This window comes from Echinops telfairi, unplaced genomic scaffold (genome assembly GCF_000313985.2).
Source record: "Echinops telfairi isolate 266 unplaced genomic scaffold, ASM31398v2 ScPeMD7_7400;HRSCAF=8409, whole genome shotgun sequence".
NCBI lineage: Eukaryota > Metazoa > Chordata > Mammalia > Afrosoricida > Tenrecidae > Echinops > Echinops telfairi.
Genome location: NW_022111300.1, coordinates 52769414 through 52797245, shown reverse-complemented (window position 1 = coordinate 52797245; position 27832 = coordinate 52769414).

Below are 27832 nucleotides of genomic sequence, written 5' to 3'. Positions count from 1 at the left end.
ACATGTCAAAATAATAATAATAATTTATAAATTATCAAGGGTTCATGATGGAGGGAGGGGAGAAAAATGAGGAGCTAATAGCAAGGGCTCAAGTAGAAAGCAAATGTTTTGAGAATGATGATGACAACAAATGTGCAAATGGGCTTGACACAATGGATGTATGTATGGATTGTGATAAGAGTTGTACGAGTCCCCAATAAAATGGTTTTTAAAAAAGAAAGAAAATTGAAGGCCCAGACTTCTGTTTCTAGCAATGACCAGCTAAGTAATTTGTTATGAGTCCTCAAATGCATACTAATTTAGAATCCTGAAAAGAATCTTACTGAAGTAAATTTCTGAAAACCCTTGACAAAATGATAAAATGCTGCTCAGAAATTGTGACAAAAAGCCGTGAAAAGAGACAATAAAGGAGAATGAGAAGCAAACAGCCCCTGAGGAGCCAGGCAGAGTGAAAGTGCTGGCCCTCCCAGGGGGGGCTGATCTAAACAAGCTTACACTCACTGTGAACTACTCCACCGAGAGGGTGGATGTAGTTAAATTAAAAGTCTGATCATATCAAGTAGTGGCCAAGATATAAAGAAAGAAGAACATCTCTGGTGGGAATGAAAATTGGTAAAATCACTTTGAGAAAGAACTGCATTATTAAAGAAGCGTCATTGGCATCCATGAGACCACTTGCATCAGAACCCATGATTATGAGAAGAAACAAACACATACAAATAGCAGTCAGGGATTGTCCAAAAGTTAAAAAAAACAAAAATGGTACGTTGTCCATAGTTGGTAAGACTATTTCTAGAAGCACAAAATAAGCTAATGTTTATTTAAATAGTTTAGGATATGATTACCTTTTTAGTAAAAGAAAAGTTGGCTAGTCACATTCAAATTCTTTACTTTAGTGAGGGCTCACTGATAGTGATGGGTTTATACATTTCTCTACATATAACTAAAATTTAAAAAATAAGTAAATAGAATTAGGAGTCTCTGTATCTATTGGAGTAGCCTAAAGTTCAAGTTCTTGAATCTTGAAACTGTCTTTAGCATTGATTCAGGCTGTGCTCTTGTCTCAAGGTATTTCACACAGAGGTAGGAGTTGTAGGATGAGTTGTGTTAACAACAGATACCTGTACACACACACATATTCTGAACAATAAGAAGAAGACTGATATTTTGTTGTCTGCCTTTGCTTTGCTCTGATTCTCCAGGTCTTGCTTGAATTCTGTGGGTCATTTTTATATTCTTCTAATACAATTCAAAATTTTTTCATACACAAGAAATTGATATACAAAACAATCTATGTCTCCCCCAAATTTAATATATATCTAGTTGTTAAGCTTTTAATTTATATGTACTTTCATCATTCTACTGTATCATTTTGAAAACTCCTCTTTTAGTACAACTATTTCAACAATGCCCTTCATATGTTGTCCTTTAGTGGACTTCAAGTTGGCTCCAGTTTCAAGCGACAGAAAGCAAAGTTGCCTGGTCCTTCTCACGGTTGCCATGTGTGAGCCCATTCTTGCAACCACTGTCAACCCAGCTCATGGAGCGTCTTCCTCTTTATTAATTGACTCTTTACCAAGCAAGGTGGCCTCCAGGAACGGGTCCCTCCTAATAGCATATCCAAGTACACTAGACAAGGTCTTGCCATCCTTGCTTCTAAGGAACAATCTAAGTGTACATCTTCCAAGACAGATTTGTTTATTCCACTAGCAATTTATGACTTGGCCAATATTCTCTACCTATGTTGTGATTTAAATGCCACAATTCTTCTTCTGTCTTTCTTATTCATTGCCCGGATTTTACAAGAAACCGGAGCAATTGAAAATGCGGGATTTGGGTCAGTTGCACCGTAGCCCTCAAAGTGCCATCTTTGCTAGTTAACACTTTACAGATCCTGTGCAGCAGAGTTGCCCCATACAACACACCCTTTGCCTTATTGATTACAATCAATGTGCTTTGATTGGGGATCCAAATACATTGAAATCTTAGACAACTTCAGTATTTTCTCCATTCTTCATGATGTTGCTTATTGGTCCACTTGTGAAGATTTTGTTTCCTTTATGCTGAGGTGTAATCCATACTCCAGGCTTTATGCTGAGGTGTAATCCATACTCCAGGCTGCAGTCTTTGATCTTTACCAGGAAGTGCTTTACCCCTTTTCCACTCTCAGCAACCAGGTTGTAGCATTTGCCATTGCTCCGCTGTTCGTTGTTCTTCCTCTGATCCTGATGCTGCCATTTTATTCTTCGAGCTTAACTTCTCAGATTATTTATTCAGTGTGGGTGGGAAACAGAAAGATTTCTCCAAAATTGACTCCCCCAAATAGATGTTAGACTTAGAACACTGCTTGCAACTAATGGTAAATGATTGCCAGGTTATGTCCCTGAAGACTCCATCCATCCAGAGCAAGCAGACACCATTGTCCCTCCCACAATAAATAGGACTCACTCCCTGCTATTAGGGTCAGTGAATTGCTTCCCCTGAAATCTTAGGCTAAATAAAGTCTCTAGTTGTAAGGCAATCAAGGTTAGGCCACCATCATGAATATAGGATCTGCCCTTCTTGTCACATGTATACCCTTAATCCCTCCATTTCCTATAGTGTGTGTACCCATAGATCATTCACCTCCCTTTACAGTATTACCTATAGCACAACCCTTTCCTGTGACATATGTCTTCACCTGTAATTAGGGGGCTTGCACATCCCCAGAGAATATATAAGCCTTGGTTTGCAATAAATCTCTCTCTCTCCACATGGACCACCAAGTGAGGCTGAGGTGAGCATGCTCCCCTGAAATGTGTCTGACTCCATTACTTCAATTTCTCTTCTATCTCATGCTCTGTATGATTTTACGATAATCTTTACTTATTATTGCTGTACAATTGTGCCTACAGGACCTGTGATGATTTGTTAGGGGCTGGCTTCCCTGACAATTCAGCATGCAAAGTGACTAGATATGGTGACAGGCTCCACCCCTGAGGCGCCCCTTTTCACACTACTTTAAGCTATGCGGTCCCTCCACGATTCGTTTGAATGACTACCTCTTGGTCTGTGTACAGGTTCCACATGACACATGAAGCGTCCTGGAATTCCATCAGAGATTGAGGTGAGGAAAAACAACAAAGGTGCATGCACTGACCACATAATTATTTGAAACTTTATTTGGGTAAGATTTGGACAAGATGTCTATACATTATTGATTTTAGTTGTACTATCCTAGTTGTCAATAAACTCTTGGTAGTAAAATATGATGTGCTCATCTGTGCTAAAGCCAAGTTTTCCAAATGCATGTCCTTAATCCACACTGTATCCACTTATATGGAGAATTTATGAAATATATGTTATTATTCTATAATCATTAAATTTAATATGCAATGATACATAAGTTAACAGACATTCTCTTATTATAAATCAGGATAGTGGCCAATAGTAAGCTTTATTCACCACCTTTACTGAAATTATAATGAGGAATTGATAATACTCATGTCATTCTATTGTTAACACTGAATTATATGTAACTAGAATCTGTCATTCAAGGAAATGAACCACAAGATTGAAGGTAAATAAAATGCTGACAAATGCTAGTCCTTATTTTGCTGCATCATGCAGTTTAGTTTTTAATGGGTTGCATTATTTAAGAGAAGAATAGATTATGCTAAAGAAAATTGTGATTGACATGATAGATTTAATTGAAATTACATAAATATTCCATTATGGTCAATATAAAGAAATGTTTAATGCTTATCAGCAAAATATATTTTAAAATCTGATTAGAGAGAACTTATGACTTAATGAGTTGAGTTTCAGAGCAATTACTGTCTCTCACATTTTTGATGGATGATCCCAGGATCAAAGGTTACTCTAAAATTGCATTGTATGAAAACACAGCAGGAAACTCCATTGTGTTGCCAGGGTTTGAAACTGACAGGTAAAATAGCCTTCTCACAGATAATTTGTGTTAGGATATAAGACTGTATCATTAGTACAATTGCATGAAATAATAAGGTGCAGATCTGCAGGGTTATATTAATACACTGGATTTGAAGAAAATGAAGTACTTATTGGTAATGTAGTCATTAAGAATTTAATAATTTCTCATTTTATTAGGAAATTATACTAGCAAATTCAAATCCTGCTTCTTCCCACAGAAGTAACAAATGGTTGTCCAGTCACAATCAATACACTGTCATTGCAAGTATGCACATCAACTTCTCTTCAGTGAATTGACAAGAGTTGTGCAAACCCTCAAACCCAGTTTTAGAACACTTCCATTACCCTATAAGAATACATTGCATATTTGCAGCCAAACTTACCTACTATGTCATTTTTGTTATTACAAATTAATTACTCCTTGTTTACATATTTTATCGTTCATTTCTAGATAAAATATATTTATCATCTTAATTTTAATTTGTTGTTAGGTGCCGTACATTTTGACTCTTAGTGATACTATGTGGCAGAGTAGAACTGTCCTATAGGGTTTTCTAGGCTATACTTTTTATGGAGTGGAATACCAGCTCTTCCTCCAATGGGCCTGTTGAATATATTTGAAACACCAATTTCTCTGTTAGCAACCATGTACTTAACCATTATGCTACAAGAAATCCTTACTCTTGACTTACTGATTTCCCTGTTTATCATCTTGCTCTGGCACTAAATTACCCTCAATCTTATTATATAAAGATATATATATTCAAAAAGTCAAACTCACTGCCACTGAGCTGATGCTGACTCCTGGCATCACTGTAGGGCAAGACAGAACTACCCCTGTGGGTTCCGGACACTGCAACTGTCTATGAGAGCAAAAAAAGCCCTATGTCTCCCTCTGAGTGCCTTGTGGTTTCAAAATTCTGACCTTGAAGTTATCAGCCCATAACTCATAACCACAATGCCACCATGGTGTCTCCGTTCTTTAAATGCTGCAAGGGCCGGTGCCATCCCCATGATCTACTGCAAATCATTGTAATAAAGAGAGTTTTTACTGGCTATTTTGGGGGAGCAGATAACTAGGCCATCCATTCCCCGCCCCCCAGTTTGTCTCTGTATGGATATATATGATTGTGTGTGTGTGTGTGTGTGTGTGGTGTACTTGTATATTGCTGTCGTTAGGTGCCATACAGTAGGTTCCAACTCATAACAACTCTTTGAAAAACAGTTTGAAACACTTTCCCGTCCTGCACCACCCACCATCCTCATAATTGTTGTATGTTTGAATCCATTGTTGCAACCACTGTGTCAATGCATTTCTTCAAGACTCTTCCTTATCCCCCCATAACTCTCCACTTGACCAAATAATTCACTTTTATTCAGTGGGCAAAGTAGAAAAAAAGTGGATCATGAGACGCACAGAGCTCAGTTCTTTTAATGATGATTTATGTAAGTGAAAAAGCCTTTGAAGTCTACAGTGATGAAAAACTAAGCTTGGACACAGCACATTCTGAACCTATAACTATTGGGGTTCAGCATTTGAGGTGATGTGGCAGTGGTCCCTGCATTAATTCCCAGCAGGGACATGACAATCTTGAGAGGATGGAGGGCACAACTTATTTTTAGGTGACCGCTGAAGAAAAGGGAAAGCTAAACAAAGCACACTGAGATTGTGACTTTGTGGACCAGGAGCAAATGCACTCACCCAGAGATACAATGTGTTGGCAAAGAAACTCTTATTCATACTGCTCCGGATGTTGTCCCAGATATTTTCACTTCCCAAGAGACAATGCCAAGAGAAGTGGTTGGTTTTCGTGAATCAAGAATGAAAGAAGTAGAAATAGACCACAGTATCATATCTTATATATCCTGAGTCGAAAATAAATATGAAATCAGACATGGGGCTATCCACCTGGCTAAACAAGTTTCAAATGAACAAAATTGGCAGAGAGCAGTGGAATGCTCCCTGCACCCAGGCTAGCACTTAGCTTTGTAGCAGAAAGAATTTTCAAATGTCGGGTCTAAGGAGTATGTGTCTTAGATCATCTGGTAAACAATGAGACAATCTAAATAAATAAATCTTATTTATGGGAAAAGTGTGCACTGAAATGTGCTTGTGGCAGTAAAAAGAATATATGAAGCCTGAAAGAAACTGCAAAGAGCAAAAGGGGTTAAAATAACTTAATGAGAGAGAAAAATGCATCTTTCTCTAATATACTTATTTTTGGACAAACAAAAATTGTAGCATGTCTATAGACGAGCTCCAAAGTAAATGAAAAGTGTTTCCCGTGTCTTCACCAATTAAAACTTTAGATGAAGATAAATGGAAAAAGAATTAAGTTCTTGATTAAGAACTAATTTAATAGCATGTAATATGTATACCCAAATAGCCATGATCATTAGCCAAAGACCAAGACCCAAACCCTGGACACCTCAATGATAGAGACCATAATTTCCCTCTTCATATTCACCAGTGAAAGCACAAAGCAAATACAAAACATATGAAGGCAGAGCCACAGGAAGAGATGACCAAACAGCCCAAATCCATCACACAGTTGAGAGAAAGCAAACACCGTGAAAGGAGGCAGAAATCTCACCAATTGAGACACAGAGAGGAGAGAGAACCCTTACGTGTCTTGCCCTGATTCACCAGAAATGCTTATTCGTCAGGAGTTAAGTATAAAGTGTGGTTGAGAGGCATGAGATTTTTAATAATAATATTTCACCAAAGGTAGTTATGATCTTTAGGCTTTCCATTTCATTTCAACAGCTTCCAATTCCCATAGATTCATACTGTGTACATTTCATATTCCAATTACTAGTAGATGTTTACAGCTGTTTCTTCTTCCTTTTTTTGTATTTTTGCATTATGCCCAACCGCAAATGAAGGCCCCCAAAGCTTGACACCACACATATGATTGAGCTCACCTCTCCTTTGAGAAGGCACCGCTTCCCTATGAATACTGTGAGTGTCTTCAGACATGAGGGGCACATCTTCTGGCACGATTTCTGACAATGTTTTGTTACTAGTCATGAGGATTTTGGTGACAAATTCTTCAGAAGCAATCAACCTCTTTTTACTCTGGAAGCTCAGCTGAAACCTGTTCATGCTGGGTGACCTTGCTGGTATTCAAATTACCTATGGCATTGCTTCCAGCATCACAGCAACATTCAAATCACCATGGGAAATAGATAGTTGAAATAGTTAAGCATCAACCAATTCACTGTAGTACGGTGACTCTATGTAGTCCTTTACCTTGTTTTGATATCTTGTTTTGTTCGATATTTTGCCAGTAGTATCCTTCAATATTGTAACTCAAGACTTGAAGTTTTTCCTTAGCGCCACATCAGAATATTACGTTCCTAACAGTCCTGCTCCATCTATCTCACTAAGGTTGACACGGCTTTCCTCATTGTACTTTCAGTGCCTTGTAAGCTGAAGGGGTCCGCTTTTGTCACCGTATCAACAAGGTTCCAATTTACATTGGCCAAGAATTTTCAGAAATAGACCAACAAGTCATCCTCCCTAGTCACAGAAGGTAAAAAGAAAATAATCAACAAATGTTAGTTGTTGCCTAATAACCCTAATGACTAGGAAGAGCAATAAAGTATGAAATAAAATAATTCTATATTAAATTGACAAATTTTCAAAATACAGTTAATGTCTTAGTTTTGTAAATGAAAGGGAGAAAATGATGACAAACTAAGGATTGTCTTCGTTTGAAATCTCTTTTTCTTTGGGTTGTAGAGTTCTGAGAGGTATTAAATATAACCATAAATAATAGGCCAGAATATTTCTATTGGAATAGTTTATTCCTGAGAGAATCACAGCATATTTTGCATTCTTTAGAAGGCCTGTTAAGTTTGTGTATACTTAGGGGTTGGAGATATACCGCTAAATCCAAGCATACATTCAGTATCCACCTTCTTTATAGGCACAGTCTTGTGTCCCATTCAACAACTCTACACTCCCTTATTCCTACAAACTTCGCATTGCCACCAGTCAAGCTGGAATTACTTTGAAATGTTCCTTGTATGTATGTCTGTTATTTCAGTTTCCAAATGCTTTTTAATTCACATTTATCATTCCGTCCTCCGTGGTGGCCTGATGTGATTAGCCTTAACTCAGATCAATTGTTTCTCGGGTTATTCATACATCTGCCATCCTGAAGAGGAGCCCTGGTAGTGGTGTGGTTACGCTTTGGGTTGCTAACCACAAGGCCAGCAGTTCAACCCACCAGTGGCTTTACTGGAGAAAAATGAGGAATTCTACTCCGGTGAAGACTTACCATCTCAGAAACTCACAGGTCAGGTCTAGCCTGTCCTATAGGGTTGCTATGAGTTGGTATCAACTCAATAACAGTGAGTTTGCTTGTTCGTTTGTTCGATTATTGTTGGGAGCTACAGCCTGATGGAAGGAGCTTCTGCAGAGCAGAGCTTCCCAGGGAGGGATTCCAACATTCCTCAAATATTTGCTATTGTTAAATCCATTCTTGAGAATTTTGTGCCTTGTCATGTTTACCGCACCCGGAGCAGATAGAAGGGCAGTCTTGAGAAGTCCAAATGAAACCAGATCTAAATCTTGCTTCTATATGACCGGCCTTTCCTTAACTGAGGCATTGGAGAGGCTTAGACAGTGAGACATCTTTGGGAATTCTGAGAAGGATATGTGGGAATTGAGCGAGGAAGAAGCCCCAAAGTTGAGGTCAGAGGAGAAAATGAAACCCACCAAAAACTCCTGCATTCCATTCAGATTAGGTAGTGGGAGACTCTTTTGGCCTCCCCAATATAGAGGACCTTATAGACTGCCTCCCCCAACTGACGTCCCTTTACCTTGGACAGGGGCTTACATAGGAGAGAGAATGGTTAACATTAATAGAAAACATGTAAAAGGGGAAACATTAAGTCTTTGGCAAAGAATCAGACAGTTTGGCTCCTCAGGGTGCCTCAGGAGTATAATAAATAAAAGAGACATAAGTAGACAATGGAACAGTTACCATGGGAGAGTTTGTAAAAGAAAATATTTAACTCTAAGAAGCATTTAACTCTGCTTGTAGATATTAGGTTTTGGGGTAGCACATGAGGTAGTTTCATTGTGTTAAGTTAGTCAATGAGCAAAAATAGGGCAGTGAGTAGGATAGGAGTCTAACCAAATTTTTTGAACACCTCAATCAAGAATAGCATGTAACGTGTAAAACAAAGAGTACAAAGGGAAAGAAGCAGGAAGAGGACACAAAGTGATAGTAAAAAGTGCAGACCTTATAATGGTCTTTTATCAGGTTTTAGTGGAAACAATAAGGGTGACTTTGGAGTGAATCATAGGGCATTGTTTTTATGTAGGGGTCTGCAAAACTTTTTATGGTATAAATAAAGCTGTTTGGGAGAACTCAGCAGAGATTGCTTCCACCAGAACATCTCTCGTGTCTGTCTCGTCTGTGTTCGCCGACTCCACACCTCCTTCAGGTATCCAGTTCAATCCTCCCTCCCGGAGCTGGATGCCGACAGATCATCCTGAAATGCCTACCCTTATTTATGATATTTTTAAAGATTACATTTGGTCATATAGTTGAGAACTGTAAATCATTGATTATATTAAGTAGCATTTAAGTAGTAAAACCTAAGAACTTGTCAAATTGTGTAATGTGAAAACTTGGCATAGAAGCAAAGCTGAAATGTGTATTTTCCACCCATAGAGAGCAATAGAAAAGTGGTTTGAACTCACCCGGTCAAAGGAAGAAACCTTTGGAGAGCCAGAAAAACAAGGCAGTACTGTTATGTTCTGGCTCTCACAGGATTCCTGGCAGTTTCTGCTTATCCTCTTATTCGCCTACCAAACTACTAAGCACGCATTGCTAATTCACAGCTCTGGAAACTGAGGGCAGATGTGAATGCGCTATGAGGCAATACACAGGCAGTTTATTAGGGCAGTCAGATCTAATATTTGGATGTAAAGTAGTGGCATAAATTCAGAAATTGTTGCAGTGACAAAGATGTTGCCAGTTAAACACACATTCTTCTTGCCCGTCAACTGACAAAACTCACGCTGCTTTCCAAAAACCCTCTAACAAACCAGGGAAGGGGAATCATTACTATCTCCATAATATTAGTACTAATGCTATGCTTAATTTTCACTTGCCTCTTGCTTTCTGATATGAACTTACCCTCTTCAATTGCTATGTGCTAATTATAATATTTAAAACTTTTCGGCAATGTATCCTAAAACACTTGACAGTGATGAAAATTTTATTGCATCAAGCTCATTAAGCAAATCCTATCGGACTGTGGGTTTATTGTCAATTTTAACTTGTTCAAGTGTTTCAATTACAATTCCATTTTGAACTGTAATAAGGTGGCTGATAAATGACAATAGTTAACAACGCCTATTAAGACTACCCAGGGCAGAACTCCATAAATGTAGAACAATTAGAGTAACAAATGAGAGTAGCAATATGCTATTATCTTTACATTATTCAATTGATTTAGTGCAGTTTTAATTGTTCCAGCTTAAAGGGAAAAAATCTTCCACTTCTTTTCACTGGATTTTGGTCATTGTTTTTGACCTAGTTTTGTACTTATTTTATTTCAAAAGAAGAATAAATTAAGTTATGATTTTGAGAGTAAACATCAAATAATGGGATACTGTCGCTTTGTGTCATGTGTCACTGAATTTGCTGTTTTCCAGGACCTGGAGGTTAACCTTTAGGGAAACACTTGTTTTCATTGGTTAATTGATGAGTTCTGGAACATTACAGCTGTAGTTCTGTGAAGATTGATTGATTTGTTCTCCTGGCTAGCCACTGCATATCCAACAGTCTTGGGCAACCTCACTGCACCAGTCCTTCAGTCTACCCTGGACAATGTCTGGATGTTGCATGCCCATGAGGATGGGAAAGAATATGCCTTGGGACACAGCATCTAATATACCATAAAGATCGTGTGTTTTCCATTCTATAGTCTATATTTTTATGAATTGCATAAACTATGCAACAAATATTTTCTAGCATACTGATTTTAAATCAATCATTTTAATAATACACTATTTAAAATTAGGTGAATACTTATATAGTACAACATAATATATTTTAAGCAAAGCTCTTTTTGCTCCTCATGTTCTTGATAAATACACTCTATATGAACAAAATGACTAATGACTGATTATATTTTCAAGTATGCTACAGTTGGTAATTAATGTTTCTTGAAATATACATTATTTTGAAGTATTCTTTATTACTAAGAGAGTAGCAATAATACCTGTTACTTTTATTACTAAGAGTGTAGCAATAAACTTGAATTGTTTTTTAAGAATTTTTAATACAAAAATATCTTCTCAGAGTAATGGAAACAAGAAATGTTAAGAACCTTAGTATAATGATATATGATATAGAATCTTATGATGATTGCTAAAGATAGAACAATGTTTAAATTTTCTGAAAGCCTAACAGTTATTTTGTGGGATGGGATTCTAAACCTTAATTACTTTAGGCTATTTTGTGGCTTTTAATGTTTTAAATAGATCCCAAGCTCAATACTTTTGTATCTCAAATCATCAACCATCTTAGATGGTAAAAGGTTTATAGAATTTAGACTGTTCAGAGATTTATGATCCTGATATAAAACCCAAATAGCTTTACTTAAGTTGCATACAAATTCTCCTTTATCTTTGTTTTTTCATGTTGTCGATGTGCAAGGCATGTTCTCTCCATGTTATACTCAAACTTCCCATGTAACAGCATTTTCTATATGCAATAAGCTAGTACTGAGTCCATATTATAATTACATCAAGATCGGTGAGGGGGGTGGTCAGTTATTGGTGATATAAAAAGCACCAGCACTCAACTATAAACCAAACTCACTGCCATCAAGTCTAATCTGACTCAAGGAGACCCTACCAAACAGAGTAGAACTGCCACTTTGCATTGCTGAGACTGTTAAGTCTTTATGGGAGCAGAAAGCCTGAGAGAGCCTGATGGTTTTGAACTGCTGACCTTGGGGTTAGCCCCATAACACATCATCCAGTCACACATAGGAAGCTTGTTAGTCAAAAATGCTCCAAAATCTTTAGGTTATTTGTCTGCTTTAATTAGCCTGTATTTTGTTCTTTGTCTCTTTATTTGCATACATTGTATCTAAATAGGTCTTATTGTTCTTGTTTGTCTAAGGTTCAGGCGTTACATCTGTGGTCCACTACTGGATGTAAACTGTCAGTTACTGATGTTAAAATTTAACCATATTAATGTCCTTCCCTCCCTCCATTTCCAAATATAAATATTAATTCATATCCAAGTTGAAAGGGATATAAAGTATCAGTGAAATATAATAATCTAGAATTGCTATTTGAAATATTAAATTTATTTTTCTCTTTCTTTAGTTTCAAGAGTATTTGGAAAATGTCTATGCTAGGCATATTTTTACCTGTGAAACCACAATCTCTTGAGATCCTGGCCATGCTGCTTTGATTTAGGTAAAACTATATGGTTGAAAATTATTGATATTTTATTCATATGAATTAAAATATCGTTTAAGATAAAGAAAATAGTTCTAGTCATGAGGCATGATTAAATATTATATCATTTATATCTTTTTATTTTTACTCTATGATGAACAAACACTCTCTCACTCAGGATATATATGTAATTTCATAATAGAACATAAATTCAGATGATTCCTTTTCTTGAAGCTATAAAGGGCCTATTGCAGGATTTTAAGTTTCCATGTCTAATTCCTGGTGCCACAATTGGTTAGGCATTGGGCTGCTAACTGCAAGATCAGCAGTTCAAACCCATCAGCCACTTTTCAGAAAAAATATGAGACTGCATGAGTAGAAATTGTCAGCCTCAGAAACCCTAGACAGGGTAGTTACAGATCAAAATGGATTGCATAGCAGTGAATTTGGTATGGGTGGTGTATTTTTTAAAAGCACACAAAAGTACTAATGATTCAATATTTCTGATTAAGGTGGAACAATGTGAAAAGGCTGAATATGGAAAAATGTACTACATGCTCAAATGGTATGCAGGCAGCATAGCAGGGCACTGCACTGATGAACTGAAAGGAGGAGGAGCCAGGAGAACTTGAATTATTATGATCACAGAACGTTTGACTATTTTAAAAATTGAAAGAAGATTTATTTCTCATGACTGCATTATATATAGATGCAAAAAAGTAATCCACGTTTTTTTAATAAAAATATTTTACTTGTACAAAAATAATGAAAGTGTTTGCAAGACAAATGAAAGAGTAAAACACACACTTCTGTGTCAGTTTGGTTTTATAATCTTTTTTTTTCTCCATCGGTTTTATAATCTTTTAAACTAGATTCTTATGAAATGAAATGGGAGAACTTAGTGTAAAGTGTTAAAAGTTTCATTCTTGACATTATGTTAATGAAAAGCTACCTTATCTAAAGCTTCCCATCCTACCACACCCACAAGCTATTTAAAAACCAATAACACTAAAACAAATTATAATACTTGCCAGTGTATAACCTTTATGAAAAGGTCCAACACTTTCAGTTACTAATTATGGAATAAGGCTGAGTGTCCTTTGTTGACTTTAAATGCAATGCGCAGCGTTGGTATAATTAATAGGAGAGTTCATGAAAGAACACGAGCAGCCATGTCTACCCTCAGTGGCAGAGATGAGTGTGGTGAGTAACTCAATGGGTATTGCTCCTCCATGCTGTCTGTGGAACCAGAGGAGCTCTCAAGGGTGGAATCATTTTTGTTTTTTTACTAAACCAAATCAACAGGTGAGATGTCTAAGTGGTGATTAATGTGATATTCTTATACATTGAATACATTCTTATTTTGTTTTCTTTATAAGCTAAAAGTTTACACTTTCCTTTTTATGATTTTATTTTTATTATTATTCAAATCATATTATTGGGGGCTCATACAACTTTATCACAATCCATCCATACATAAATTGTGTCAAGCACATTTGTACATTTGTTGCCCTCATCATTCTCAAAATATTTGCTCTCCATTTAAGCCCTTGGTATCAGCTCCTCATTTTTCCCCTCCCTCCATGATCCCCACTCTTTCATGAACCCTTGATAGTGTAGAAACAATGAAACATACAACTTTCCTCTAATTCTTAAATGCTTCCTCCCAACCCCTATCATGATCCCAATTCTACCTTATAAATCCGGCTAGACCAGAGGATGTACACTGGTACAGATAGGAACCGGAAACACAGGGAATCCAGGACAGATGATCCCTTCAGGACCAGTGGTGCGAGTGGTGGTGCCAGGATGGTGGAGGGAGGGTGGGGTGGAAAGGGGGAACCGATGACAAGGATCTACATATAACCTCCTCCCTGGGGGATGGACAGCAGAAAAGTGGGTGAAGGGAGACGTCGGACAGTGTAAGACATGACAGAATAACAATAATTTATAAATTATCAAGTTTATACTTTCTTAAGCGTTAAAGTCTATTGTTTATTTGGTATTCCATGACCCTGAGATGCTGTTGTTTGCTATTAGGTTGACTCAAACTCGTGACTCTGTAAGACAGGCAGAGCTGTCCTACAGAGTGTACTCTCTTGAAATCCGTATGGGCAGAGATGTGTAGGTCCTACCTCTTCTGGGGTCATCGGTGGGTTTGAACTACTAACATTTTAGCTAGTAGTCAAACACTTAGCCATGACACTACCAGGGCTAGTTAACCATGAGTGAATCTTCCTCAATGATTCCAGGACATATTATGAGATCAGTAGATGTATATAATTACTGAGAGTTTTGAAAACAATTAAAATGTCCATGGATTTACAAGGTATATATTTATTTAGCTCTCACTAATTGTATGAATTGGCATCAACATATTGAAAGGGTGAAATCCACAGAAAAACCTCCAACCTCATCCATCCATTAGTTTAAACCACATCCTGCATCAAAAGTTCACAGAAAGCCCTGAAGAAAAGGTCTAATGCCATACTGTTGAACTACAGATACGCTCAAAGCCTGTCCTGATGTGCTGCGGCATCTCTTGGTAAACTGTACAGGAGACAAAGATAAACAACTGAAGAAACTAATGTTGATGAATCATAAACACAATAATCCTTGAGTAACACTTGGGGCAGGAGATCAGATCACCTTGAATATAGAGATGAGTTAAATTATGACTAGCAAGTAGTGTGATACTTTAAGAAAAACACAATAACATAGCGATTTCTCTTAAAAAATAAATGCTTTTGAATACTGTTCATTTGTTTCAAGGGCCCTTAACCCAGAATCAGTGTACCACTGATAATATTTATAAAGCTCTAAAAAAAAAACCAAAAAACACCCCAAATCTGTGTATATGCACCTGTGGTTTCCATGAGTTCTAAAAGGGACACTAAACTCCAAAAACGTTTAGTGTCACTTGTATATCCTAAGGATGGTTCTTTTCAAAATACTTTCAAAATGTTGGGATATGATTCTAAGCTTACTTTCACAATAAAATAAGGGGTCGCATGGTCTCATATCCAGACATTCTCATTGACGCAAATCCCACCTTTCCTGGCCTGGATTCAGATGACTTCTTTCATGCCACGTGATGGCACTGCCAAAAGGATATGGACTTTGGAAACAGTCTGGGTTTATATTTCTGTTCTGCTGGATAAATTTGAACATCTCACAAGCTCTCTCAACCTTATTTTCGTCATCTGAGAAAAGATCAATAACAGGTACATTAAGAATCATTGTTGAGGAACATTTTAGCCATTGCTATGGTAGGAATCCACTTGATGAATATCAAGCACTTCACAAAAATCAGTTTTTCTTCTTTCCAACCATGAAAGACGCTTTCACATAGCAAAATCTTTCCTCACTGCATATTCTTAAGTGATTATAAGGTTGAAATCGAGAAAATGAAGCAAAATATTCTAAATAATGGCATTATTTTGGGAAGAAATTTAAATAGCAATACGCTCATAGATTTTCAAGTTGGAAGGGCGATGGTGCAGCATATATTTGCTGTGGTTTAGAGGTTGCCTGCTTCCAAAGAACACTTCATGGTAGGCTTCAGCAAGTAGTCTTTTAGATGGATACTCCAAGTTACACATGAGTACTCTGAAGTACCAAACATAGCATGGTACTGTTATTGGTTTTCTCCGACCACAGAGTCACAGTCTTGAAACCTACCAGGGCAGTTCCTCCCTGCCCCTTAGGGTCACTATGAGTCAGCATCCACTAATCTGTAGTGAATTAGTTCTGTTTTACTGGGGTTTTTTGGTAGCAAACAATCTCATAGGAATCTGTACCTAGGTACCCAGGATAAAAATAAGTTAACATATCAATAAAGAACGAACTTCCTTCTCCTTCCGTTTCATTGTGGATATAGGAACCCACTTATCCTTTCCTTATCTGTACTGCAGCACCATGCCAGACAGAACCGGCAGCCCTTCCAGTGCATGAGAATGTCGTCTGAGGACATTCTCAAAGAGAAGTGTGTGCAGTGGATGGTCACTGGAAATATCAAGTATATTTACCGGAAGGCATTATTATAGCACCTATTACAACTTTCACTGTACAACTTTCTTATTAAGTCTTAGGTTTATTAGCATCTAATAAGATAATAAGCTACATATAATTTCTTACACTTGCATGTAATAAATGTATAATAAATTATATGTGTATATATACATATAAGATATGGCACATTATGTATAATGTGTAATTATATATCATATATGTGGTTCTGTAATTGTATTAAATGCTAATTAAGTATATTAAATGTAATATGTGATACATATATGTATGCGTGTATATATGTGTATATATTTTTATATATGTATGCATGTAATATATGATACACATATGTATGCATATATGCATGTATATGTATATATTTGCAAGCTTTTTAAACTTTGAGAAAGTTTCTGACTTTAAAGTTGACCATAGGATTCTTTTGAATCTGGAAGGCAGAGAAAAAATAAATGTTGTCACTTAGAACCATTTTCAAATAGAGTTCAGAGGCATTGAGAAACGGAAAAGAGAAACATACAGGAAATAAAAACTCAATAAGAAAGGAAGGTGGCAGCAAAAATACCATCAGAGTCAGTGTGAAGCGAACAATCTTCTCCACACGACTGTTCCGTTGTCCCTAATGTCTACAATTCTGATTATAAATTTTAATATTTTCTTTGAATTCTTATTTGCCTCTTATTCTCCTAATGAATTTGCTTTGGTTTAAAACTGTATAAGGTGGAAGGGCAAGTGAAGAGAACAATATCCTCTGACTATATTGTGTTCTGGAATTCTTTCTTTTGAAAGGCCCCTTTGGTCAAGGGTTCTCACACATCTGTCGTCGGCCTTAAATTGTCATCTGTATTTCATAGGGATCAGAAATGCAATGATTTCCTCACATCCACTACTGGCTCAGGTCCCCCTCCTTCACCATTGAATTCCCCTATTGAAACTAAGACCCCTCACGATAGTAAATTAGCATTTTCAAAGCTGAAGTGTGTTGTGCTTCATGATTGCCAACTGATTGGATTGTTAGAGCTATTAAAATCTAATTTTTAAAATGTCATTTGGTAACAAATTTCTGGGGCATGTTTTTTTTCTTTTCATCATGTGGCCCAGGATATATCAGCGATGTAGCTAGATGTTAGCTAAACATTTTTTAGGAAGTAGGAAGAAACTACATGTCATGTTGTTTGACACTATAGATTGAATTTGTATATTCATTCCTGATTGATGATTTCATATTTTATTCAGCTTCTCTCCTAGAATTAAACTCCACCTAAGTGTCAAAGATGAAAATAAATGGAATCTCATTCACTGATTGCCTAAGATACCATAGTAACTGGAAAGCACGTGTCACGGTCAGGAGTAAGTGCCACACATCACCAATTGGGCAGTATGGCAATGGTAGCATTGATGGGGTCTTTATTTATCCCAAAATATATTTTTCCACAAAAGCAGATAGAACAATGACAATGGCAACAACAACACAACACCTACCCAATGGGCAGCATGTATCATGAAACTATAGACCAGTTATCTTCAAAACTCTAAAAATTTGAAGCACATGTTTTGACATGTTTGGAGTAAGTAAAAGGGAATGAGGGGTAAAACCACTCACAGCAGTAGAAGTACATCCTTTTAGTAACTGGGGGTGGTGGTGGTTGAAGAATTAGGTAACAGACAAACAGAAGTTTGGAGAAACAAAAAAAATCAATAGTCGAGACAAGGGACAGCTGCAAAAATCTGACAAAATGATAAAGTTAGTAGACAAAAAAATGTAAGTATTGGCAATGAAGAAAATCTAGACTCCATTCAGAGTGAAAGAATAAGATTATGATTAAAGGATAGAACTATAGCTGATTCCAGCACTAGGTAAAAATACAAAGTGCTCCACTCTTCAAATAAAGAGAGGATTTTGATGAAGCAGAAAGCACAAAGGAAAGGTAGGAATTAATGATGGATTAGAGAGATCACCTTAGGCCTGAAGTTCCTTGAAAGGTAAAAATCAGCCACTTGATTATCAAAAAGTGAGTTACCATTAGGTGTGAGATGCCAGCTCTCACTGGCATCTAGTTAATTCTGACTCATGGCTACCCTACATATATTGATTGTAGAATTGCAGTTGAATTAAGCATTGTCCTGCTAACCTCAAGGTCCATGGTCCAGGATTCAGATTCATCAGCTGCTCCAAAGGTGAAAGATGAGCCTGTCTGCTCCCATAAATATTTACCATGTCAAAAACCCAAAGGACCAAGTTGATTCTGTTCTCTAGGGTCATTATGAGTTTGAAGTGATTTCATGGCCCCACAACTCATTCCTATCAAGTTGATTCCAACTGATAGAGACTCTGTAGGTCAGAGCAGAGCTGCCCCTTGTGAACTTCTGAGACTGCAATTCTTTATGGGAGTAGAAAGCCTCATGCTTTCCCCAAGGAGTGGCTGGTGGTTTTGAACTGCTTACCTTTCAGTTAGCAGCCCAAAGCATAACCCATTCTGCCACCAGGGCTCCTACAACTTGATGACAGTAAAGGACTCCATGGCAAACTGTTTACACATTCTTCCTAAACAGTTTACATCCTACCCTTGTTTTAAGAGATTGCTTGTTGGTACCATCATTCTTAGTCTGATAGGAGTGCCTCAAATTTGAAATGTTTCCATTTACCTTTCCCCCTTTTGATCCAGCCTCTGCTAGGGAGAGTGGACCGTCCAGAATGAAGTCACCTTTCTTCTGTAAGGACATTGTTTACTTGAGGAGCTTTGGCTGAATTGTTTCCTTTATTCTGCTAGTCTAACAGACCCCATCTTCTAGGAGACTAAGTTTTATAGGGAACCATCTTAAGAGACAAAGCTACATTTGAGGACTGTTTATCAGCGAGAACACAATCATAAAGGTCAAGATAAAACACATCAAGTGAAACAAAGAAGAGGTGAGTAAGCAACATGGTCATTGCAAAGATCCTGTAAAACCAGCATTATTGAAGGATCAAATGGTTTTGAAGTACAGCAATTCATGAAGAAATGCCCTGAAAGGAAGTAAAGCAGCATTTTATAATAACAATGATAAAATGGTAAAGAATATAAAGGTTGAAAAATAAAACACTTTTTCTACCATTCACCATAGTTGGAAAACCCAATCCTTATAATATCAATTAAGGGAGGAACAAAGTCATTGAGAATCAATGTTATGCTTTGCCTATGGGAAACATAATGAGTGATAGCAACAGCATTATGAGGAATATAAACATAACAATCAAATCAGTTTTACTAAGGGAAAAATGTCTTAGGATGGTTTCCTCAAAAAGAAAAGCAATGAAGAATACGTATACGAATAGGGAAATGATTCATGTAGCTGTGAGGTTGACAAGTCCTAAATTCCTGTATCAGCGTCAGTTTGGAGGCTTCTCTTGACTCACATTGTTGCAAGCCTGATGAACCTAAAGTGGAAGGTCAGTTGGCAGGCTGCCGGCTCAAACACTAGAGGTCAGAGGATAATGAGTGTGAGCTTTCCCAGCACATGCACAAATATCGGGTGTATACCTCCAAGGACTTTCCCTTTCAAAGGATTGTTCCTATAAGATCACATAATAGAGGACAATTACATGATACCTGCTAAGCCACTGAGACTCATACCAAGCCAAGCTGACACCTTGCCTTACCTATAGCATGCCTTACTCTTTGTAGCATACCTTACTCTTTGTACAGTACTAAGGATGTTTAAACACCTTTCATTGTGAAGAAATGCTTTCTCATCATAGTCATCTCAGTATTCCTTTCTTGGCAACCACAGATACAATCAGTAACAATAAGCTGCATATGTAGCTTTTGACATGAGTCACAACATCTTCGAATCCTATTTGAGTACAAGAATAGAATCCAAATGATTATATTATTGAGATATAGATCTGGACTAAGCAGCCCTTAAGAAGTGAAGGTAAGCTGGAAGAGTTAAATCAGTTCATATTTGACCTCAAGTACAGTTCAATCTATAGTACATCTGCTGATCAATCTAGGTAGGAGCCTGGGCCAAATCTCAGAGTCATATAACTAAGATGTGGCATTTGGGCTAGTCAAAAAGTGAGGATTAGGAGATGAGAAAAAGCCCTTATTAAAGGATATTCTGTGGCAAGCATAGCATTATTAGTTGCTGAAACAGCTGATTCTTATATTTTAGAATAGCTGATTCTTACATTTAAAAAGAAAAAGAAAAAATGGTTTCTTATATGTAGAAACAAAGATTTAGGCATCAGCATTATTCTCATATAGATGTCATAGTAATTATTTTAGTTTGCTCAGTCCTCTGTATTTAATTAAGTTGCAAGAAAGTCTCAATGAGTCACAGTGTGAAACCCCACCAGCTTCCACAAAAGAGTTCTAGAAATCTTGGCTTCATCCAAGGGTATCCCACTTTGAAATGTTATAGTTCTAGTTATAAGTCTGATACTATTTTTGTTGAAATATCTGGATTGAGTGTTTTCAGAGAATATGTAAGGTAAAATTTATCTGCCTATGACAAATTTTAAATGGCTATTTTTAATTTATAATAATAATTCTTAAAAGTAAAAGACTTGCTGGGCATTAACTGCAAAAGACAAAGTCAATGCAATCAGTTAATAAAAATTTCAAACAAAATTATAAATTTTAATTATTTATTACATTATTTAAGTATTAAATTATTTAATTATTTATTTAAAAATTAATCCAATAATTAATTTTATTTTCAAAATCCCTCTACATAACATATATAATATTGAGAATAGTACCAAGTAAGTCAAACTATGACAAAAATATAATTCAACCAGAATGAGAGGGTATGATATGGTAGAGTGTGGTATAAAATCAGGTATGGTGTGTGTCAAGATTTTATTCTTTCACTATATGTATTCAATCTGTATGCTGAGCAAAAAAACGGATAGACTGAAAATGTGGCATCAAGATAGGAGGAAGAATCACTAAGAACTTGTGATATGAACATGACATATCCATTTCTTGCTGAAATGTGAGAAGACCTGAAGCATTAATGAAGATCAAAGCTTACAGTATAGATCACACCTCAACATAAAGAAAACCAAATCCTTATGATTGAGCCAATTACAGCATCAGGGAAAACAGGAACAGTTGAATTTGCTAAGGATCTCATTTGACTTAGCGGTAGAGTCACCCACTCATTGCCATCCAGTGGATGCCAACTCATAGAACAGAGTAGATGTGTCCCTGTGGGTCACTGTGTCAGTCTGGGTAGACTAGAGAAACAAATCCATAGACACTCATATGTGTATAAGAAAGAGCTTTACATAAAAGAGCAATGGAATACTGAGAAAACATCCCAGCTCAGTCCAGATCAAATCCATCAGTCTGATGTTAGTCCATATGTCTGATACCAATCTATAAATTCCTTTTCAGACTCATGAAACATATGTATTGACTCTGAATACAGGAAGATCACAGGCCAGTGGGTGGAAGGAACTATGGATCCATGGTGGTGTAAGCATCTCAGCGCTGGCAGGGGTTCCCCCCCGTGACTCCTCGAACTCCAGGGCTCTAGTGTAGCTCCATGTGTCTGTCTTGTCAGCAAGCATGTCTTGGGGAGTAAGCATGTGTCCCACCTCCAGTGAGCTATTTATCTCCTACGCACCTCCAAATGAGCTATGACCTGATTGACAGGCTCAACTCCATCCCTTCACTCTTAAGTCTCAAATTGACAACAGATTATGTAACTACCACAGTTGCTGGGATTGTAACTCTATACAGGAGAAGAAAGCCTTATCTTTCTCCCTCATTTGATTTGATAAATGTGCTATAAACGATCTCTTTAAAGTGCACACAGAGGTATTCCTTTGAAAACTAAGATGTATCTAGCCCAAGTGATTATATTTTCAATCACATCATGCTTAAAAGAGGTAGACAATGAACACGCAACACTGAAGAACATTTGATATATCTGTAGTATGCGAAGAATATAGATTATGCCATAGATTTGCCCTCGAAGTGTAGAATTTGGTTAGATTTCCTCTCATGTACTTTTAATATGTTATCACAAGGTACCAGTCCTTGGTAAAGGACATTTTTCTTGGTAAAATAAAAACCAAATGTAACTGGTTGAATAGAGAAGCATATATATATATATATTCATATATATAATAATAAAGAGTTTTATATTAAAAAGTAATTGTATAATACTCTATGGAATATTGAGAAAACTTCCTAGTCTAGTCGAGATCAAGTTTATAAGTCAGCTATTAGACCGTAAGTCCGATACTTGTCCATAAATCACTCTTGAGACTCACGCAGCACATGCAATGATGCAAACTGCAGGAAGATCACAGACCAGTGGGCACAGTCTTATGGATCCAGTGGCAGTGGAAGCATCTCCAGAGCTCTCACAGGTCTCAGCGTGGCTCCACGTGGCTTGTCTAGAGGAAGAGAAAGCAGAGTGGGTGTCACAGCTCAAGGGAGAAAAAGAGAACTAGGCCAGCCTTGGAAAGCAATGTATCTGAGTCTCCTGCCAATCAAGCCGTGGCCTGATTGACAGGCTAACCTCTGCCTGCATGCTCTTATAAGAGCCATGTTCACTCTTTTACCTTTAAGTTGATATGAGATTATGTAAATATCACAGTTACTGATTCTGATTTATAACAACCTTATATAGGATTTCCAATGAATGGACAACAGCCTCACCTTTCTCATGAAGAACTGCTGATTGATTTGAAATTTCATCCCCGCCATTAGCAGTCCAGTGCTCACTGAACAGTGTTATCAGAGCTCCTTTGGTAAAGTAACCCAAAATACAAACCCATTACCATCAAACCCATTCTAATTCAGAGTGTCCTATATAGAACTTCTAAGACTGTCAATCTTGATGGGAACAGACAGCCTCATCTTTCTCCAGTGGAGCAGCCACTGAGTCTGAATTGCTGGCCTTAGCTTTCACAGTCCAACACTTACCTGGCAGAGCCACCAGGGCTCCTTTGGTGATGTCTGCAATGAAGGAGGAAGATTCTCAACAAGGTGGATTGACACAGTGGCTGCAGTGATGGAACCAAATATACCAACCGCTGTGAGGATGGCCAGCACTGGACAGTTCAGTTCTGTTGTACTTGAAATACTATGATCAGAAACCACTAGATAACATGTAATAACAACACCCAGTCTCTCACCAACTGAAGAATACTAAAAATGCCATGCCTACAGGACAATGTAATTCTTAAATTAAAGCCATTGGCTTTGATGGTGGTATCAAAGTAGCAATTGAACTAATAACATTCTAACATAATATTGTATGCTTGTTGCGTAGTAACAGGCAAGCTGTGACATAAATTTTAACCTAAATAAAATCCGGCACTCATCTTGATTTAACAACAGGCTTCATGTAGTTCTCCACCCCTCTCCACCCCATTGCCATCGAAGCCATTCCAGCCCACAGCGCTGAGATAGGACCGAGTAGACTGCTCCATAAGGCTTCCTAAACTGTACAGCTTACCTGAAGCCGACCGTCTCATCTTCCTCTCACAGAGAGGCTAGTGGGTTTGAGCTGTCAGCCTTGTAGTTGTCAACCCAGTCCTTAACCTACTGCACCATCAGGGCCCCTTCATGTGACTCTCAACGTATTAAATAAACCTTTCTTAGCATGTTTCACTTTATAAGACAAAAACAAAGCTTTTGTCACTTTCCACAAATTTTCAGCATTGTCAGGAGTCAATCGTAGGTCACTAAAAAGCAAGGGCGGCAGTTATATAATCATTTGTCAGTTTGAGAGGATTGAGAGTGAAGGGGTGGAGTCTAGCCTGTCCAGTCAGGTCATAGTCAATGAGGCCTCTGTGTGGGCATGGGCTTCTCCTGAGGATTTTGGGAACTCCTGTATTTCTTCTTGGAAGTGGGGGACACATGCTCTCTCTGCTCACTCCCTAGGAGACATTGCAGCTGACAAGACACATGGAACTATGCTAATGACCTTAGATGGAGAAACCATGTGGAGACTTCTGTCAGCACTTAGATGCTTATAATGCCACTGGATCCACAACACTTTCCATCCACTGGCTTATGATCTTCCTGCATTTGGCATCATTGCATGTGTCTCGTGAGTCTGAAGAGGACTTTATAGTTCGGTATCAGATATATGGGCTAATATTGGACTTGTGGACTTGATCTGGACTAAGTTGTGATGCTTTCTCAATATCCAATCATTTTTATATATAAAGCTCTTTCTTATACATTTCTGAGTGTCTCTATGAATTTGTTTCTCTAGTCCACCAGACTAACACAGCATCACTTCATATTATTTAGCTAAAGATCTTAAATATGGAAACCTTAGATTTTGCTAAAGCCATTTAGTTTTAACTCAAGAATCTATTCTGTTGAACCCTGGTCTTCAAGACAGATTATTCAAAGAACAAAATTAGCTCTTCAATCTAATAAACAATGAAAAGTTTGCAATCATAACAGTGAAAATTATTTCTTTGCTTAATGCTATTTAACATGATTTTGTTGTTGTTAGGTGATATCAAGTTGCTGCCAACCCACAGGGATGCTATGCAGAACAAAAGAAAATATTGCCCTGTCCTGTGCCAGCCTCACACTTGTTCTTATGTTTGAGCCCATTGTTGCAGCCCCTGGGTGAATTCATCTTGCAGAAAGGGAAGTCTCCCTCTTTCTTACTGCCTGCCCCCTTTACCAAACATGATGTCATTCTCCAAGGACTGGTCTCTCCCGACAACATGTTCAAAATACTTCCGAAGAAGTCTCCCCATCCTTACTTCTTCCAAGACAGATAAATTTGTTCTTTGAGCAGGCCATAGTACTTTGAATATTCTTCTCCAGCACCATAATTCAAATGCATCAATTCTTCTTCTGTCTTCCTTATTCAATATCCAACTTTCACATGCAGATGAGGCAATTGAAATTGTCATGACTTCAGACAGGGACACCTTGGTCCTTAAAATCACTTCCTCGTTTTTCAACACTTTTAGAGGTCTTGTGCAGCCGATTTACCCAATGATGGTAGCTCTTACAAATTCTCATACAATACAGTAAGTCATTAAAGTTTTAGTTAAGCAATTAAAAACGTTGACCATGTCAAATACATTCTTTTAATAAGCCTTTTAAAGAAGTGTATTTTCTTGTTACAGAGTTCTTACAGTATCAGCCAAGAGGTGGCAAAAGGAACAGTGTCATTAACAGACCACATTCTTCCTGAAGACATTCATTTATGCCTTGACACATTCTTCCAGAGTGGTTACCCCTGACCTTCCATTTCCTGAGAATGTATGCTGGTCTCATTATCCCTAGTCTGACCCCAGCACTCCCGATGAAAATCCTTCCACTGATAGCAACTAGGTATTGGTGCCTGTTTCACTTTCTTAAGTTCAAATTCCTCCCCCCCCCACTTTTTATTTGGGGGGTAGGGCATCAAAAGTTAGGGGAATGAGATACAGGAGATACAGACTCCTATAATGTAGAGAAGAAATGATCTATTCCATTAAAAACATATTTTTCTTTTTTTAAGTCATTTTATCAGGGGCTCATACAACTTTTATCAGAATCCATACATACATCAATTTTATAAAGCACATTTGCACATTCATTACCTTCATCATTCTCTAAACATTTCCTCTCCACCTAAGCCCCTAGCTCCTCAATTTTTCCCCTCCCTCCCCACTCCATGCTCCTTCATGAATCCTTGATAATTTATAAATTATTACTTTGTCATATCTTACACTGTGTGACGTCTCCCTTCACCCACTTTTCTGTTGTCCTTCCCCCAGAGAGGAGGTTATAGGTAGATCCTTATAATTGGTTCCCCCTTTCCAACCCACCCACCCTCCCTGCTCCCAGTATCGCCACTGTCACAATATGTCCTGAAGGGATCATCTGCCCTGGATTCCTGTGTTTCCAGTTCCTATCTGTACCAGTGTACATCCTCTGGTCTAGCCAGATTTGTAAGGTAGAATTGGGATCATGCGGGGGGGGTGGTGGGAAGTGGAGGAAGCATTTAGGAACTAGAGGAAAGTTCTATGTTTCATTGTTGCCACACAGCACCCTGACTGGCTCATCTCCTCCCAGAGACCCTTCTATAAGGGGTTGTCTGGTTGCCTACAGATGGGCTTTGGTTCCCCACCCTGCACTCCCCCTCATTCACAATGGTATGAGTTTTTGTTCTTTTTCTTTGACTCAAATGATCATCACTGTGGTTACAACAAAACATGCAGCCTTCATATCATGACTTTCTTACAAAATGAAAACAAAATAGCCCATACTGGAAGAAAACTCAGTTAGGAAAGGGAGGAACTGTATGCATCCTTTTTTTCCCTTTAGAATAAAGATTGTTCCTCTCCCAGAGCAGTTCACTGCATGACAGCAGTTCAGGAACTGGTGTTTTATAAACACAAGCATACGGTTTTAACTGTGTAGAAATGAAATCAATGCTGTTTGTTTCCCAGCTTACCTTTCTACGAATCAGATTTTCCAGACGTTTGATTCTGCTCACTACATAGTATCTGGACAGGTGGGAAGGATGGGGCAGGGGGCTGGGAGCAAGTACACTTTTAATGTTTTAACAGATGACCCCTTATTTTAACTGAGTTAGCTTATGAGTACATACTGTTTGTGACAAAATCTAGACTTTACTTACATTTGAGGACTAAGGTGTGGTGAACCAAGCGAGGGCATTTTCAATAGATTCATATGCATGTGACAATTGGATAGTGAATAAGGAAGAGTGTACAAGAATTGGCCCATTTGAATTATGGCGCTGGCAAATAATGTTGAAAGTACCATAAACTTCCAGAAAAGTATGTCTGTCTTGGAAGAAGTATGGCCAAAGTGCTCCTTAAGAGCATGGATGGTGAAACTTGTTTCATGTGCTTTGGACATGCCAGGAGGAGGGATTAATTCTGAGAGGAGGACATTGTGCTTTGTCAGTGTGTCGTTTAACTTGGATCTACTTGTCAAAGTCTTTAACTCCAGCCAAATGACCTTTTCCTGCTAAGGTCTAGTAAGAAGGTGGGGAGGATACAGATTGGATACAACTGTAAGTAACTGTGAATAGGATTCACTGGAATGTCACCTTTGCTCTGTCTTGTTTTTGTGCATGTTATTATCTCCGAAGGTCTGTCTAAATAAAATAGGCTGGATGAACAATCTGGAGGAGAAAACAACGGGACCAATAGTTCCGGGGGGACATGGGAGAGGGGGAGGTTGGGGGAAAGAAAGTGGTGTTAACAAACCCAGGGACAAAGGAACAACAAATGATCCAAATTGGTGGTGAGGTGGGTGTGGGAGGCCTGGTAGGCATGATCAAGGGTAACGTAACAAAGAGGAATTGCTGACACCCTGGTGGGGACTGAGCATGATAGTGAAACAGGAGGAAACTCAAGGGAAATAGAGGAAAGAGCTGGGAAACAAAGGGCATTTATAGAGGTCTAGATAAAGACATGTACATATGCAAATATATTTATATATG